At 35.4% G+C, this 15634-nt stretch overlaps 1 protein-coding gene across 2 annotated transcripts in view; it reads left to right on the top strand.

Moving 5' to 3' along the window:
- LOC114659130 (calcium-activated chloride channel regulator 1-like) overlaps positions 1–15634 on the top strand; it is a 257992-nt gene that overhangs the window by 130057 nt on the left and 112301 nt on the right. The gene's annotated exons all lie outside the window — the stretch shown is intronic.

The raw sequence follows: 15634 nt of genomic DNA on the forward strand, positions 1-15634 counted from the left end.
GCTTTGGATATAGTGGCTCCCATTAAAACAAAAGTGAGTAAAGCGCATATAAAGTCAGCCTGGTCTAATAAGAATACTCAAGCTCTTAAAGTAAAGAGCAACAAAGTTGCAAGTCTTTAAAACTGTATGGACAAAGACTAATATTCAAGATAAATAGATAACAGTAACAATCATCATGTGCTGTTTAAAGCAGTTGATAATCTAACAAATGGGAATTCAGAACTAAAATGCAAAATACCAATAAACATTAGCAGTGTAGACTTTATGAACTTCTTTAATAGAAAAATTGACAATAAAAGATCCCAGATTTCAGCATCACCTCACAAACGTAACACGCTGTTAATGTTTGTTTGGTATTTCATGTAACTAGATGGGAATTCTTCTTTTGTCAAGTTAAGGTGTATTATATTAGTAAAATAAAATATGCACAGTGGAGTGAGGAAGGTGTCTTTTCTGATAATATAACATAATCTGCAGTTATAGGCAAATACAGGGTGGTGCAGGGAAACGGGAAATTTTGAACTAGGTGTTGGCTACTCTGGGGCATCAGCAGTTGTTTGGGACCAATGCAACCTCATTTAAAACCCCTTGCCATTAGTTATAATGGAGAAGTGGAGTGGTGCACAACAAACATTCTCTGTGAAAGCCTTTTAGAAGAATGGTGATAGTGTGACTGCTGCCAAAGGGAATTTCGGTGTCATTGCCAGTTAGGACATCATGATCGTGTCCCATCTGCTCATGTGATTACAAAGTACAGTATGTGTGTAATTTCGAAGAAATGGGTTCAGCCTTAAAAAAGAAATCCCCAGGTGGAGTCACTTCGCATACTGCCCGACAATCAACGGCAGCTATTCGACGATTGCTTGGAAGGCGAGTCATTTCACAGAATGGTGACATTTCATGGCCTCTGAGATCCCCAGATCTCACTGTTTGTGATTTTTTTCTGTGGGGACATCTTAAAAGCCAAGTGTTTCGCTCACATCCTGCAACCATTGCTGAACTACAAAGGAGGATGGAAGAGGAAATCGCCAGCATTCGTCTTCACTTGTTATGTCGAGCAATGCAGAATTTCCACAACAGGCTGTCAGAATGTAATTTTGATTACCATCATTAATTGCATATCCTGTACAATACTTTTCATCATTAAATGCATTTTGTAATGTGTTTATTCGTGCATTGAACGTTAATTGAAAATTTCCCGTTTCCATGCTCCACCCTGTATTTGTTGGCAAGGTCTTAAAATATTATAATGTCCTTGAAGTTCAATCTAAATTCCTGTGAAATTAGAAGCATAGTAATAAAAGTGGGCAATGATTTGTGTTCAGGAATAAAGTATAACAAATCCTGTCCTGTAAAGTGCTCCTTTGCCCATTCTGAGCCACTGCCTGCCGAACATTCTGTGCTTGTCAATGACCCCATCCTGCACGTTTTGGAATTTTTGCTCAAAACACTGCTGTATGACAATAATTTACCAATGAATGTTAACAAAGATCAGTAAGTAAAGAATTCCCCAGCACAATCGAGAATTTCAGAAAACTTTCTTCTGAATTTAAAAAATGACATTTTCTGGAGGTTACACCTGCTCTGCTAAAAGAATGTAATCTTTTTATTTTAATTACTACTAATATAAACCAGTCTTTCCTCAGGCTAATAAGTGTTCTGATTTATTACATCCTTAAACAAGCAGAAACCACAAAGAAGAAAATCAAGCCAAAGTTCACATGAGATTAGCAATTTCAGTTCTAACTGACAGTTCTTGCAAAATAGTCCTCTGAGAGGAAAAGGCACATCCCTCTACATTGCACAACCATTGTTCAGTACAGCACCAGGTGGAATTCATATCCATCAACTATATAAAAATGTGTTGTGATTCAATGTTTCTTTTAAAATGCCTTTCTTTATGAAAATCTCTGTGTATACCGTAACTTGGTATTTATACATTTGTATACATTTGGAGTTTTCTGAGCAATTTAAAATTCAGTGTGTTGTGGAAAATACTAAATAAAGAAGAGACATAAACCATCATTATATGTGAAACTCGAACATGGCTGCCCTTTATTTGCACTTGTAGGTGGAGCCCCCATGTACCTTCTTCAAAGCATCATGGCAGACTGAAGACTCTAACAGAAAGGCTTTCTTTATCAGTTAAGTTACATTTACATAACATATTTTAATATATTTTAATTTTCACCAATCCAATTTAGATGAATGATATACTCCAGAAAAACATCTCACAATGAAGTATTATGTGAAGTTGCAAACTAGTTAAACATATTAAAAGTCCTAGGTGTTAGAAATGTTTAAACTGTTACCACAGAAAAAAGTACAAAGTTAAATGTTATAAATGATTTCATTTTCTAATCTGAAGTATACTGGTACAAATGAAGTCAGGATATCCTAGTTTAACAAGAAGGCAGTTTCAAGTACTTTCTTTTCCCTTACAAGTGCATAACCCGTTTACAATTTATTTTAAAAACTTTCTTTTTTTGTTGTTATGTTATTATGAACTCATCTTTCTTCATGCTACTAACCACTCTGATATCCTAAATCCTTAAACAAGCACAAACCACAATGGGATGTATGCCAAGCAGGTTAGGTGAATTGAAGATCCTAAATTGGACCAAGTGTGTGCTTAGTGTGGGTGTGTGTGTGCCCTATGATGGACTGGCGTCCTGTCCAGGGTATATTCACTGCAGCAGGGATAGGGTCCAGCGAAATCCCGCTTAGGACAAAGTGGGTTAGAAAATGTCTGACTGACTGAGCTTAATTATGGATTTTTATCAGCTGTTCTACACATTAATGTTCATTCACGGTTCATAAAAAACACTTTTAAACAAACTAACAAAAAATTATTACATCTTTATCTGTCTTTTTCTTCAGTTTTCTTGAAGGCTAGTGTCATCATTGCTCAATTTAATCTAACACATGACATTTGCACACCCACTTAATCCAATTCAGTTTTTCATGGGTTTGGAAGCTATTCCAACAATACTAAATACAAGTCAGTAAGAACTTGCATATTCGCTGGACATGCACTGAATTCCTTGGGGATTCTCTCGGGGAACCACAAAAGGCTGTGTGCCAATACACTGACCAGGCTGAGAAGTCATTACTTCAGGTAGGGAACTTCAGCATCTAAACAATTGGGCCAGAATGAGTAATGCCTTTTCCCTATAGTGGCAAACAACAGCAGAAGGCAAGCTTAGGAAGCAGCACCACAGCTCTGACAAGGATCATGTTGCAAAGAGAAAGAGTGAATTCCACACATGAAGAGGAATTTTCCACTTGAGCCCAGAGCAACAATACATCAACAACTCCAAACAACATCAGATATTATCCATAGAGACTTGGAACTGTAAAAAATATTTATCTGTGTGAAAATAAAGTAGAACTCTAAATACCAGTAAACAGCCAGACTATAAGTTATATGTTTGTCAGTCTAGTGTGTGTGTGTCCAGTATTTATCAATATGATGTAAGGTTCTGTTTCTTAAAACGAGTGTGCCGGTTACCTTGATATGTGTAAAGGCCATAGACCTTATCAAGAGAGAAAGGTAAGGTAAATAAAATAGGAGTCTTGCCAAGTTATTGGATTAATTAATGGTATTGCCAAAGGTGATTTTTCAAATCGCACATTTTTATGGCATCCTCCTGGGTCAGTGTTTTATTGATTATTAATCATCAAAAAATTCTACAGCGCCAACAAGGTTGACCCATTTAATGTCCACAATTATAACAAAAAAGTAAACACTCTTCAGCATAGGTGTCCCACAAAATCAAGGCTAAAATTCAACTTAAAGCAATTGGCTAGCCATCTACAAGTTAGGCCAATCTGTAGTGGAACTCCACCTGCCAGGTAGCTCTTGTGAAAAATGACACCTCCTTCCAGAATGCTTGGGATTTTATGGATAGTGAACCGGAAAAGGCAGAGTCAGTTACTGTACCTTTACTGGACAGTTTCTTGGCACTGTGGAGACAGAGAAAGAGATGACAATGTTACCGATAAAGCTCCCTCTCGTCCTGGTGGTTATTATATACCACAACAGAGCCTGTAAGGAAATCATTCCGACATGAATGCATGACACCAGAAAGACTTGATAGAAGAGTGCAAGTTGTACATTTTGGCGTTTAAGCAGTTCTAACATCTGTTGAGGAAACTGTAGCTAAAAAGTCTATCAGGAAGGAGATGGTCAGTAACAACAAGTTAGAATGTCAAACAAGACCTAATCTAGTAAATCAAATAGTGTTAAATAAGGAAACATATTCAGAAACCTCAATGAGATGACACAGTACAGTTCAACTGAATTCAGATTACTTTTATAACACTTTTCACTGAACGCAGGCTCAGAGCACTGCAATGAGTTCAAAGGTAAAATGCAAACTTCACAATTCGCTAATTACATAATGCATACACACAAAGATACAGATTTGCTTAAGCACACAGTAAAATAAACCAGTTCCAAACTGATTAAAATGGATCCGAACAATATTTTTCAATTAATATTATTGTTGATTTATGGCCAATTGACATAGAGAAGGGGAAACAAAAACTCCAGTCAACAGCATCCCCAGGAAAAGTAAACCTCTGGAGAGTCCACAGGCAGATACATTGCAAAGATAAAAGACAAAGTCTGCCACAGTCACAGTCCAGGAGAGCTTGGCCAACTGGCTGCACACCCCCTCTGGGCAGTACAAGTGTAAGATAAAGTGTACATTGCCCATTCTGCTACATTTTTAGCAGAACACAAAGGCCTGTTAATATAGCATATTTAACAGGGATGCAGACATCCAGATGCACCAAACCCCCACTTGCATTCCAAAGGAAATAGCTCAACTGCAGCCCATGCCAGTCTCAGGCCTGTACTTCATCTGATAACAAAGGTGTAAATCAGAATTGAACTGACATCTCTGCAGACCCCCACAGATGAGAAGGTGCCGCCAAATGGACACCCAAGTCCGAAGAAGGAGTTTCAATTCAACAGGTGACAGCTCTGATGGACAAAAAAAGAACGCACCTATGAGTAAGCAGTCTGTAACTGGAAATGACTTTAATCCAATCATGAGAGCTGCACTCATGTCAAAGGAGGGATATCTAGCGTGAACTCTGTTTGAAAGCTGAGAAACCCTCTTTGAATCCTAAAACCTTATGAGCTGCTACCTCTATGTGGAAATGAAAACTGAGATCTACTCTGACAAGCCAAGTTCTGAGCTAGTGACTGAACCCAGTCTAAGAAGACTGACAAGCAGCCATTACATCAATAAGTGAACTACAGCATCTAAACTTTTATGCCAGAAAGACTAATGCTTTTACCAATAATGTGGCGAGGACACAGCTAAACTGAGAAAAATACCACACACCACAAACAAAGGACGACATCTCAAAGAGAAACAGTGCATTCCAACACAAGAAGAATTCTCCACTAGAACTTGGAGCAACATCAGTGATAATTCCACAAAATGTCAGATGTCATTCTTAAAGATTTAGCATTATAAGGCCGTTTATCCATGCTAAGATTAGTTAAAACTCTAAATAGCCAGTAAACGGCCATCCTTTTCTGTGATATACTTTTGTCTGTCGTGTCTGTCTTGCATCCTGTCTTTTATGTCAATATACAGTTAGGTCCATAAATATTTGGACAGAGACAGCTTTTTTCTAATTTTGGTTCTGTACATTACCACAATGAATTTTAAATGAAACAACTCAGATGCAGTTGAAGTGCAGACTTTCAGCTTTAATTCAGTGGGGTGAACAAAACGATTGCATAAAAACGGGAGGCAACTAAAGCATTTTTATAACACAATCCCTTCATTTAAAACAAAAAAGTAATTGGACAAATTAAATAACTGTAAATAAAATGTTCATTTCTAATACTTGGTTGAAAACCCTTTGCTGGCAATGACAGCCTGAAGTCTTGAACTCATGGACATCACCAGATGCTGGGTTTCCTCCTTTTTAATGCTCTGCCAGGCCTTTACTGCAGCGGCTTTCAGTTGCTGTTTCTTTGTGGGCCTTTCTGTCTGAAGTTTAATGTTCAACAAGTGAAATGCATGCTCAATTGGGTTAAGATCAGGTGACTGACTTGGCCATTCAAGAATTTTCCACTTCATTGCTTTAATAAACTCCTGGGTTGATTTGGCTGTATGTTTTGGGTCATTGTCCATCTGTATCATGAATCAAGTTGACTGCATTTAGCTGGATTTGAGCAGACAGTATGTCTCTGAACACCTCAGAATTCATTCGGCTGCATCTGTCCTGTGTCACGTCATCAATAAACACTAGTGTCCCAGTGCCACTGGCAGCCATGCACACCCAAGCCATCACACTGCCTCCACCAAGTTTTACAGATGATGTGGTATGCTTTGGATAATGAGCTGTTCCACGACTTCTCCATACTTTTTTCTTGCCATCATTCTGGTAGAGGTTAATCTTGGTTTCATCTGTCCAAAGAATGTTTTTCCAGAACTGTGCTGGCTTGTTTAGATGTTCTTTAGCAAAGTACAATCTAGCCTTTCTATTCTTGAGGCTTATGAGTGGCTTGCACCTTGCAGTGCACCCTCTGTATTTACTTTCATGCAGTCTTCTCTTTATGGTAGACTTGGATATCAATACGCCTACCACCTGGAGAGTGTTGTTCACTTGGTTAGCTGTTGTGAAGGGGTTTCTCTTCACCATGGAAATGATTCTGCGATCATCCACCACTGTTGTCTTCCGTGGATGTCCAGGTCTTTTTGCGTTGCTGAGTTCACCAGTGCTTGCTTTCTTTCTCAGGATGTTTCAAACTGTAGATTTTGCCACTCATAATATTGTAGCAATTTCTCGGATGGGTTTTTTCTGTTTTTGCAGTTTAAGGATGGCTTCTTTCACCTGCATGGAGAGCTCCTTTGACCGCATGTTGTCTGTTCACAGCAAAATCTTCCACATGCAAGCACCACACCTCAAATCAGCTCCAGGCCTTTTATCTACTTAATTGATAATGACATAACGACGGACTTGCCCACACCTGCCCATGAAATAGCATTTGAGTCAATTGTCCAATTACTTTTGAGCCCCTGAAATGAAGGGATTGTGTTCAAAAAATGCTTTAGTTGCCTCACATTTTTATGCAATCATTTTGTTCACCCCACTGAATTAAAGCTGAAAGTCTGCACTTCAACTGCATCCGAGTTGTTTCATTTAAAATTCATTGTGGTAATGTACAGAACCAAAATTAGAAAAAAGTTGTCTCTGTCCAAATATTTATCGACCTAACTGTATGTGCAGCATGCAGCTGTCATCTTTCTTTAACCCTTAGATAGATAGATAGATAGATAGATAGATAGATAGATAGATAGATAGATAGATAGATAGATAGATAGATAGATAGATAGATAGATAGATAGATAGATAGATAGATAGATAGATAGATAGATAGAGCAATTCGTTGACAGCAAGTATCACAGAGAGTATGTGGAGCATTATTCATAATGGCACTGTTTTGTTTTTATTATCTCCTTATCTCCAACCTTCGGGGAGTGTAGAATTTAACCTATAACTGAGCTTGTCCTTTTAATTAGTCTGTTGATTCGGTTTGCCTCTCTTAAAGTGATGTTACCAGCCCAGCACACCACAGCATAGAAAATCACTCTGGCCATCAGTAAGTTATAAAAGATGTGGAGGATGTCACTTCCCACAATAAAGGAACGTGGTCTCCTATGGAAAAAGAGCCTGCTCTGCCTTTTTTTATACAGTTTCTCTGTGTTCCAAGACCAGTCCAACCTGTCATTAATATGGACTCCAAATACTTGTAGTTGTGGACCACCTCTAAATCCACTCCCTGAATAGTAACTAGACAGAGACTCTTTGGTGAAGCAAAAGTCAAAAATCAGTTCCTTTGTTTAGATCAGAGGTTCCCAAAGTGGTTGATATCGACCCCTTGGGGTCGAAATCGGTTTCCCAGGGGTCGACATAAACGAAAACTGATTTTGGGGGTCGACGAGGTCTAAAAATCGACCCCTATTAATTAACACAAGTTCTTATTTGAAACTTTCAAGATACTGTATAAGTTGTGTTACGTGTACCAACTTGTTATAAGAATGACTAATATTTTAGTAGGAAGTATCATTGTTGTACTTTTAAAAAACTCAACAAGTCGATAAGCGTGCACAAGTTCGTACAAGATGAAAAACTCGGCAAGTCAATAAGCGTGGTATGGCAAGCCAAATTAACATTTAGAGATATCTCAAAATGAATTTTATGATATCTGGAAATGCATTTTAGATATCTCAAATTGAATTATAGATATCTAAAAATACATCTATTTTAAGATATCTAAAAAGAATTGTATGATATCTCAAACAGATTTCAAGATATCTTGAAGTGATATGCTGTACATTTTCAGATATCTGAAATGCATTTCAAGATATCTTAAATGCAATTTGAGATATCTTGAAATATGTTCATGTGCATTTTGAGATATCTCAAATACATTTCAAGATATCTTAAAATACATCTGCAAGCATTTTGAGATATCTCAAATACATTTTCAGATATCTTAAAATAACTTCCTGCGTATTTCAAGATATCTCAAATACATTTTCAGATATCTTAAAATAACTTCCTGCGTATTTCAAGATATCTCAAATGCATTTTCAGATATCTTAAAATAACTTCCTGCGTATTTCAAGATATCTCAAATACATTTTCAGATATCTTAAAATAACTTCCTGCGTATTTCAAGATATCTCAAATGCATTTTCAGATATCTTAAAATAACTTCCTGCGTATTTCAAGATATCTCAAATACATTTTCAGATATCTTAAAATAACTTCCTGCGTATTTCAAGATATCTCAAATACATTTTCAGATATCTTAAAATAACTTCCTGCGTATTTCAAGATATCTCAAATACATTTTCAGATATCTTAAAATAACTTCCTGCGTATTTCAAGATATCTCAAATACATTTTCAGATATCTTAAAATCACTTCCTGTAAAATTTCTTATACTTTCAATGGAACTTCCTGCCCATTTTAAGATATCTCGAAATGCATTTAAGATATCTCGAAATGCACAGGAAGTGATTTTGAGATATCATTAAATGTATTTCAGATATCTGCGAACAGACAGGAAGATATTTCGAGATATCTTAAAAAGTAATAAAATGACTTTCTTTTTTTAGTAATACTTCCGCCCATTAAAGTTAACAGAGGGTGCTGTACGGTGCATGTTTTATATAGGTAGCATTCTGTGTTTGAATATTCGTAATAAAGCTTACAATATCTAGGCCTCAGTTTGTATCGTCATATTCAGAGTTTATGTAAAGTATTGGCATTACAAAATGTAAAAAGAAAATTTACACAAGTTGTCGTTGATCATGATTGCTGCAGTATTCTGTTCAGAAAAGGAAACCCACGTTTATATTATTGATCGTACAAAGCCATAAGTTTGTAATTACGGGATCATCATAAAGTACAAGGTAATCTTTTACAATTGGGTGCGCGTCTAATACCAAAAAATTTGTTATGTTTTAATCGAAACATAAATGTACATATGAAGCAGCTTGAAACATTGCTTCATAAGGCCGCAACTCGAACGGTAAGACATATTTTTGAAGGTTACACTATTAATCAATAGCAACAAAAAGTACCATTAAATCTCCTTTCTTGTGATAGTTTTTCTGTAATTTACTCGTGCAATGCGCTGATTTCTTCCATTGCTTATTTGACATATGAAGCATATGCCCAGTTAAGACAAATATTAACTGTTTTAAATCTTTTACCTTGTTTATGTTATGAAGTGAAACCAGTTATTATGTATTATGTGTTTTATGTTCTGCTTTCAAAAGAAAATTGTACCAGTGATTATTTAACCTGATGTCAGCGGAAAGAGAACAGTTACAGGGTGTTTTAACCCGGGCCATGTCGTGTGTTCGAGAAGCTGAAGAAGCAGCAGAAGCAGATGACTTTGCAGCTTCTTGTGTGAGACAAACTAGAGCTTTATTTAGAAGAAGTGCACGGAGACCACCTTTATCAGGGGGTTTGTATTATTTTAGTATTTTTAAATACATGCAGGTTACTCCCACCTATACAGCGCTGGTCGTATACCTTGATAAAATGTTTTCACTAGTTTTGATTGATAAACCTAACAAACATTCATCCACTGTTAGGAGAATATTCGGAGAGAGAAAAGAAAACGTGTTCAACTGGCAAAGTTCCTTACTTGCGCTTAAATGGACACCTATGGCGAAGGTCATTAAAAAGTTCACCCGTTTACTTTTCCTTGACAAAGCTGACTGTTTTATTGATTTGTAACCCATGATAACTTCTAACAAAAGTTAGTCAACAACATTATAAGTCATGTATTTTTTACATTTAAAGAAACGTTTATGAGTGAAGGCTGTAAAACCAGAAGTAACATATATTTTTGTTTTTTTTTCCTTCTTTACGTTTTTTCATTGTTATGTTTTTTCTTTTACCTAGTTTAAAATAAATATTTTTTTCTAATGACACATGCTAATACTTCATAAATTAGAAACAATAATACATTTCCTGTATATTCAGTAATATCTTGAGATAATGCTTGTTGTAGAATATAATCACTCTGAAGTAAAGTTTGACTTTCTTTTTTCTTTCACATATCACTGCAGCAACTATCAAAAGACTGTTCAGAAATCATATACTGTACATCATTATTGTTATTGCAATGCTACAGGACTTGTGTTGAAGCATAATCTTGAACACATATGCACAAAAATCTCTAAATTAAACTATAAATCGTGTACAATGTGTGGATGCCAGTCCTATTTAAATAGTAATAATTGCAGTTAGAGAATATATATTTCCAGATAGGTACGAGAGTATTACTTATTTTCCTAGAAAGATACTTCACAGATTACATTTATTTCAATTTTTGTTTTCCCCAGATACTACAACAAGAAAAAAAGGAAGATCAAAATGCGATATATGGAAACTTAATTTTTTCCTTCTCCAGAAACACAATGAAGAGTATGTTCCACCTCCCTCAGAACTTTCACGTCTTACAAGAAATGGCTTAGGTTTGTACTCGTCATTTAAGTAATTTCTTTAGACAACCTAGTTGCTTTCAAATGCGGATTTGTTCCTACCCCCTCCCATAAACTCTTACTTTTAACTTCTTACGTATTTGCATATCTCTGTAAAACTAATGTTGAGCAAATATATCTTGTATATACAAGTATATATATATGTATGTATGTATGTGTGTCAGTGTATGTGTGTATAGATCTGGCCATGCAGAAAATGTCTGATGTGTGTTAATTGAATATGGAGGCACACTGAAAAAACACTGAAAGGAAAGGAAATTCTTGTTATCAAACTAAGATTTTCCAATTTTAGGTAATATAGAGCATCATCTTCCTAATGAGATGTAAAAGTTTGATTAGGATTTTTCCAGTTGAGTAAAATTAGTTGTTTTGTAAGCAGTGCATAATAGGACATCACAATGCAGTTTTCATAGCAGTTTTAAATTATTGCACTAAATTATGTATTCATCCAGTATGCAGATCATTTATGGAATTTCATTACATACTTGTACAATAATTATTTCTCTGATTTCAGGTCCTCCAAAACATGAGCAGCCTGGGACTCAAGACAGATATGGAAGCAAATCATCCATTAATAGGAACTGGACAATTCCCCATTTAGAGAAGTTTATTATTGAAAGCTACCCAAATGTTCCTTTACACTTAACAGGATTTAGTTTTGCCAAAGCCGAGAAAGGGAGACGTTTGCATAGTTTGCAAACTGAAACTGCTGCTCAATTACAGGAAAAAATTGGGAAAGGCAAAATATTCATAATTCCTCACCGTGACATACCACTACCGATTCAGGTAGAAATCTCACTAATTTTTATAATATGTTAAATTGTGCATTGATTAATATGATACTCTCTCTGAAGAAAGAAGAACCTGTCATTCTGCAAAATCTTAAGTGAGCATTTATAAAGTATATTGTGCAGTTGTGCTTCATTGCATGTTAATTACACTTTGTCACTCAACTGAATCCACACATTTGTTTTTATGTATTACTGTATATTTAAACACCACATTCCTTTCTACATTTCCTTTTCAAGATGGAGCAGATACACACGGCACAAGAAGAATCAGAATTTAGACCAGAAATTCCAGGTCAAGTGCATGCAGAAACAAGTTATCAGGTATTTATTTCGTATTGTTTGTTATATTAAAACCATTATATTAAATGTTAGTAAATAAGGTTCATTACTGATTAAGGACACCACTATTGATTATATTCAGTATAAAGATAAATCCTTTATAAAAGAAATAACATTGATATTTTAGTGTTAAAAATTACTATTTTTTTTTTGTAATTATTTATTCAGTTTTATAGATTATTGCTTTACCTGATTTATTTAATAGGGAGCGCAGGCAACATTGTCACAGGAGCCACATGTAGATAGGCTGGAAAACACAAGAGAACCTCAACCAGAAGTAGATAGCCAGGTATGTAATTTGGTAAAATTCTTTACTACATTAATCTATCCATTTTTTGAAACTGCTGATGGCAGCATGAGGTAAAAGAAGAGAGCAAACCCTAATCAGTATGCCAATCAGACACTCCCATAGTCACCAATACCAATCCAATTTAGAGTTTCTGATAAAACTAAAAATGAGGCACTTGAGATGTCAAAGGAAACAGGAGCTTATTGAAAAAATGTAAATATAAACAATATGGGCAAGTCCCATAATGGGCTTTTGAGCCCAGTGTTGAGGAAGCACACAAACCTCTGCACCACACTGTTCTTCAGTCTTTAAAGAGATCTGTTACATTAATTTAAATTATTTAGTCATGGCAAGTTGCATTGCCTACATACATTGTTAGTTCCCTGTGTGGATGCATGGTTCCTCTCACAGTCTATAGACAGTCTGTTAAATCAATCAGTCAAACTGGTTTTGTATTAGAATGCCTGAGTAAGTGTTTCTGTAATGGACTGGCATCTCATCTAGGTCTATTTTCTGCATTGTTTTCATTACTGCTGGGATAGGCTCTGGCTATGTGACATGATAAATAATGCTTTAACTTCGTTCTGAAGCATAAAATACAGTAACAGTGTTTATATACATGCATTATATACTGGTGGTGGCTCTGAGGCTAGGGATCTGCACTAGCAATCGGAAGGTTGCCGGTTCGAATCCCGTAAATGCCAATAGGGACTCTGCTCTGTTGGGCCCTTCAGCAAGGTCCTTAACCTGCAATTGCTGAGCGCTTTGAGTAGTGAGAAAAGCGCTATATAAATGCAAAGAATTATTATTATTATTCATAGCTGTACACAGTGTGTGTATATATATATATATATATATATATATATATATATATATGTACACACTTTGGCCAAAAGTTTTAGAACACCTACATTTTTTCAAGTTTTTCTTAAAACTTAATCAGTTGAAATGCAGACACACCTGCTTAATACTTATTGTAGTGGTGGAGCCATACAGCCTATCCGAGAAGCAGTGGATCAAGACAGAAAACTCTGAATAGGGCACTAGTTTATTTCAGTGTTTTTATTTGATATTTTACCTATAATTAACCAAATTGCTGTAAATATATTTTGTCAATTTTGCTTAGGCCAGATTTATCTGGTCACTTATGTGTTCTGTACATCACTTAAACTTAGCTCAATAGTGTTTTTATGCTCATCATATGCTCTTCTGTCGTTCATTTTATAGATTTTGATTGGTGATATTGAGAACTTTCTTGGAAGTGCAGAATATGAAAACAGCACATCAGAGGTAAATTTCATTTTAAACATATATTAAGTGTATAATTTTTATGGACTCTTACTGATGCATGTATTATTTTATCTTCAATGAGTTTTATTTAAACTTAAAATGAAACATTATTGATTTTCTAAAGTAAAGTTAATTAATCAATAAATAAATTAACATTTTCCAATCACTTGCTTTTGCAGTTGCGATTATCCAGACTGCATGAAGAGGCAAATGTACCAAGTCCTCCAGAATCTCCTTTTGCTTATATAAATGCTGATACTCCCACGGTAAATATTTAATGTTTTAAACATTCAGAATTAAGGGCAAATTACGTGATAGGAGGAAAGGAGAAATATGTGTGAATGTATTGAGAAACAGGAAGGACTCTGGAAAATGAGGTGTGTGCTTGTGAACTTGTTTTGTTATCCTTACATATTTTATCATTAATATTTTTATTTTGTTTCTGTTAGGTTCAGATTAAAGTATCTCAACTGGAAGAAAAACGATTCCATCTTGACAGAAGTAAGTTTTACTCAGGGTAATTCAGTCACTTTCATGCATAAATCTAACCAAAACCATTATAATTTACAAATTGAGTACTGTACATTGGATTACATTTTTAGAAAAGGAAATGCATCTCTTTGATTTCAAGAAATTACAGTCAACAATCAATTAAGCCTCAAATTTGGTAAAAACAACCCTTCACGAAATTGTGATGTTTAATGGTCCTTACTCATGCTCCAACACTTTCTCTTAAGACTCACGTTTGTATTTTCCATCCAGACATTCCTCTTTTTATGTCCCTCTTATAGACTCAGAAATTTCTGTTGCTCTCACGTTTTGATTAGCCCCTTACATTTCATACTACTGTATATATTCCACAGTTTATTTTTTTTCACTTTCTTGATAAAAACATGTTGTATTTTATGAGGTTTTTCGGAGCTTGAAGGATTAATAGAGGAAGAAATCATTATCAAAATAAACAGGGAAATAATATTGAATGACATGCAGCGAATTTATGGAACAACAGAACTCCTCAACAAAAAGCTTTAAGTACATTTTATTGGAGAAGAAGGGCATGATTTTGGCAGATTAACCAAAGATCTTTTTTCTTGCTTTTGGAACTGTGCCTTCACTGAGTGGTTTAAAGGTGAGGATGCTCTTGTACCTTGTATACCTCTCTATCATTATCATAAAGCACAAGAAATCTTTACATTTGTGGGAAGAGTATTGTCTCATATGTGTCAGCTGAACAGATGTATACCTCCAAGATTCTGTAGGTCAACATTGCTTTCTATTGTATTTAATACCTCCACCATTCACAATAACATTCTTATAGATGACTTTCTGCTTCATGTAACTGCTTCAGAAAGGATCCTCCTAAAAAAAGCAATTAACCACTTTGAAACATTAAGAGACTTTGAAAAACAAGAGCTCTTAACATTTTTTTCTGTAAATGGTATGCATAGTATCCCAACACCTATAAATCTTAAGGATCAGATCATTCTTATTGCACAGAATGAACTAATAATTAAACCAGGGTTCCTCAATAATTTTATAAGACAGTCAATTCCAGATTCCCATTTCACAGTTTTTTGGTTACAGTTAGATATTGACTCAATTTCCTACCTATATTGGCAAGAAACGCCAACTACAGAACGTGTTTTGACATGCTTTAAAACAGAAACAGATCTCGGGCCAGAGGAAGAAGTTGCATATTATTATTTGTGTGATTTCATTAAGTCAATAGATCCTGAGGAACTGTCCATTTTGTCACAGGTTCACCTTTACAGCCTACTGAAATCAATATTACGTTCAACTGGTTATGCGGTAGCTTGCGACGACCCATTGCACATACTTGCAGCAACACTTTGGAAATTCCAGTT

The sequence above is a fragment of the Erpetoichthys calabaricus genome, chromosome 10 (assembly GCF_900747795.2).
Source record: "Erpetoichthys calabaricus chromosome 10, fErpCal1.3, whole genome shotgun sequence".
NCBI classification, from domain to species: domain Eukaryota; kingdom Metazoa; phylum Chordata; class Cladistia; order Polypteriformes; family Polypteridae; genus Erpetoichthys; species Erpetoichthys calabaricus.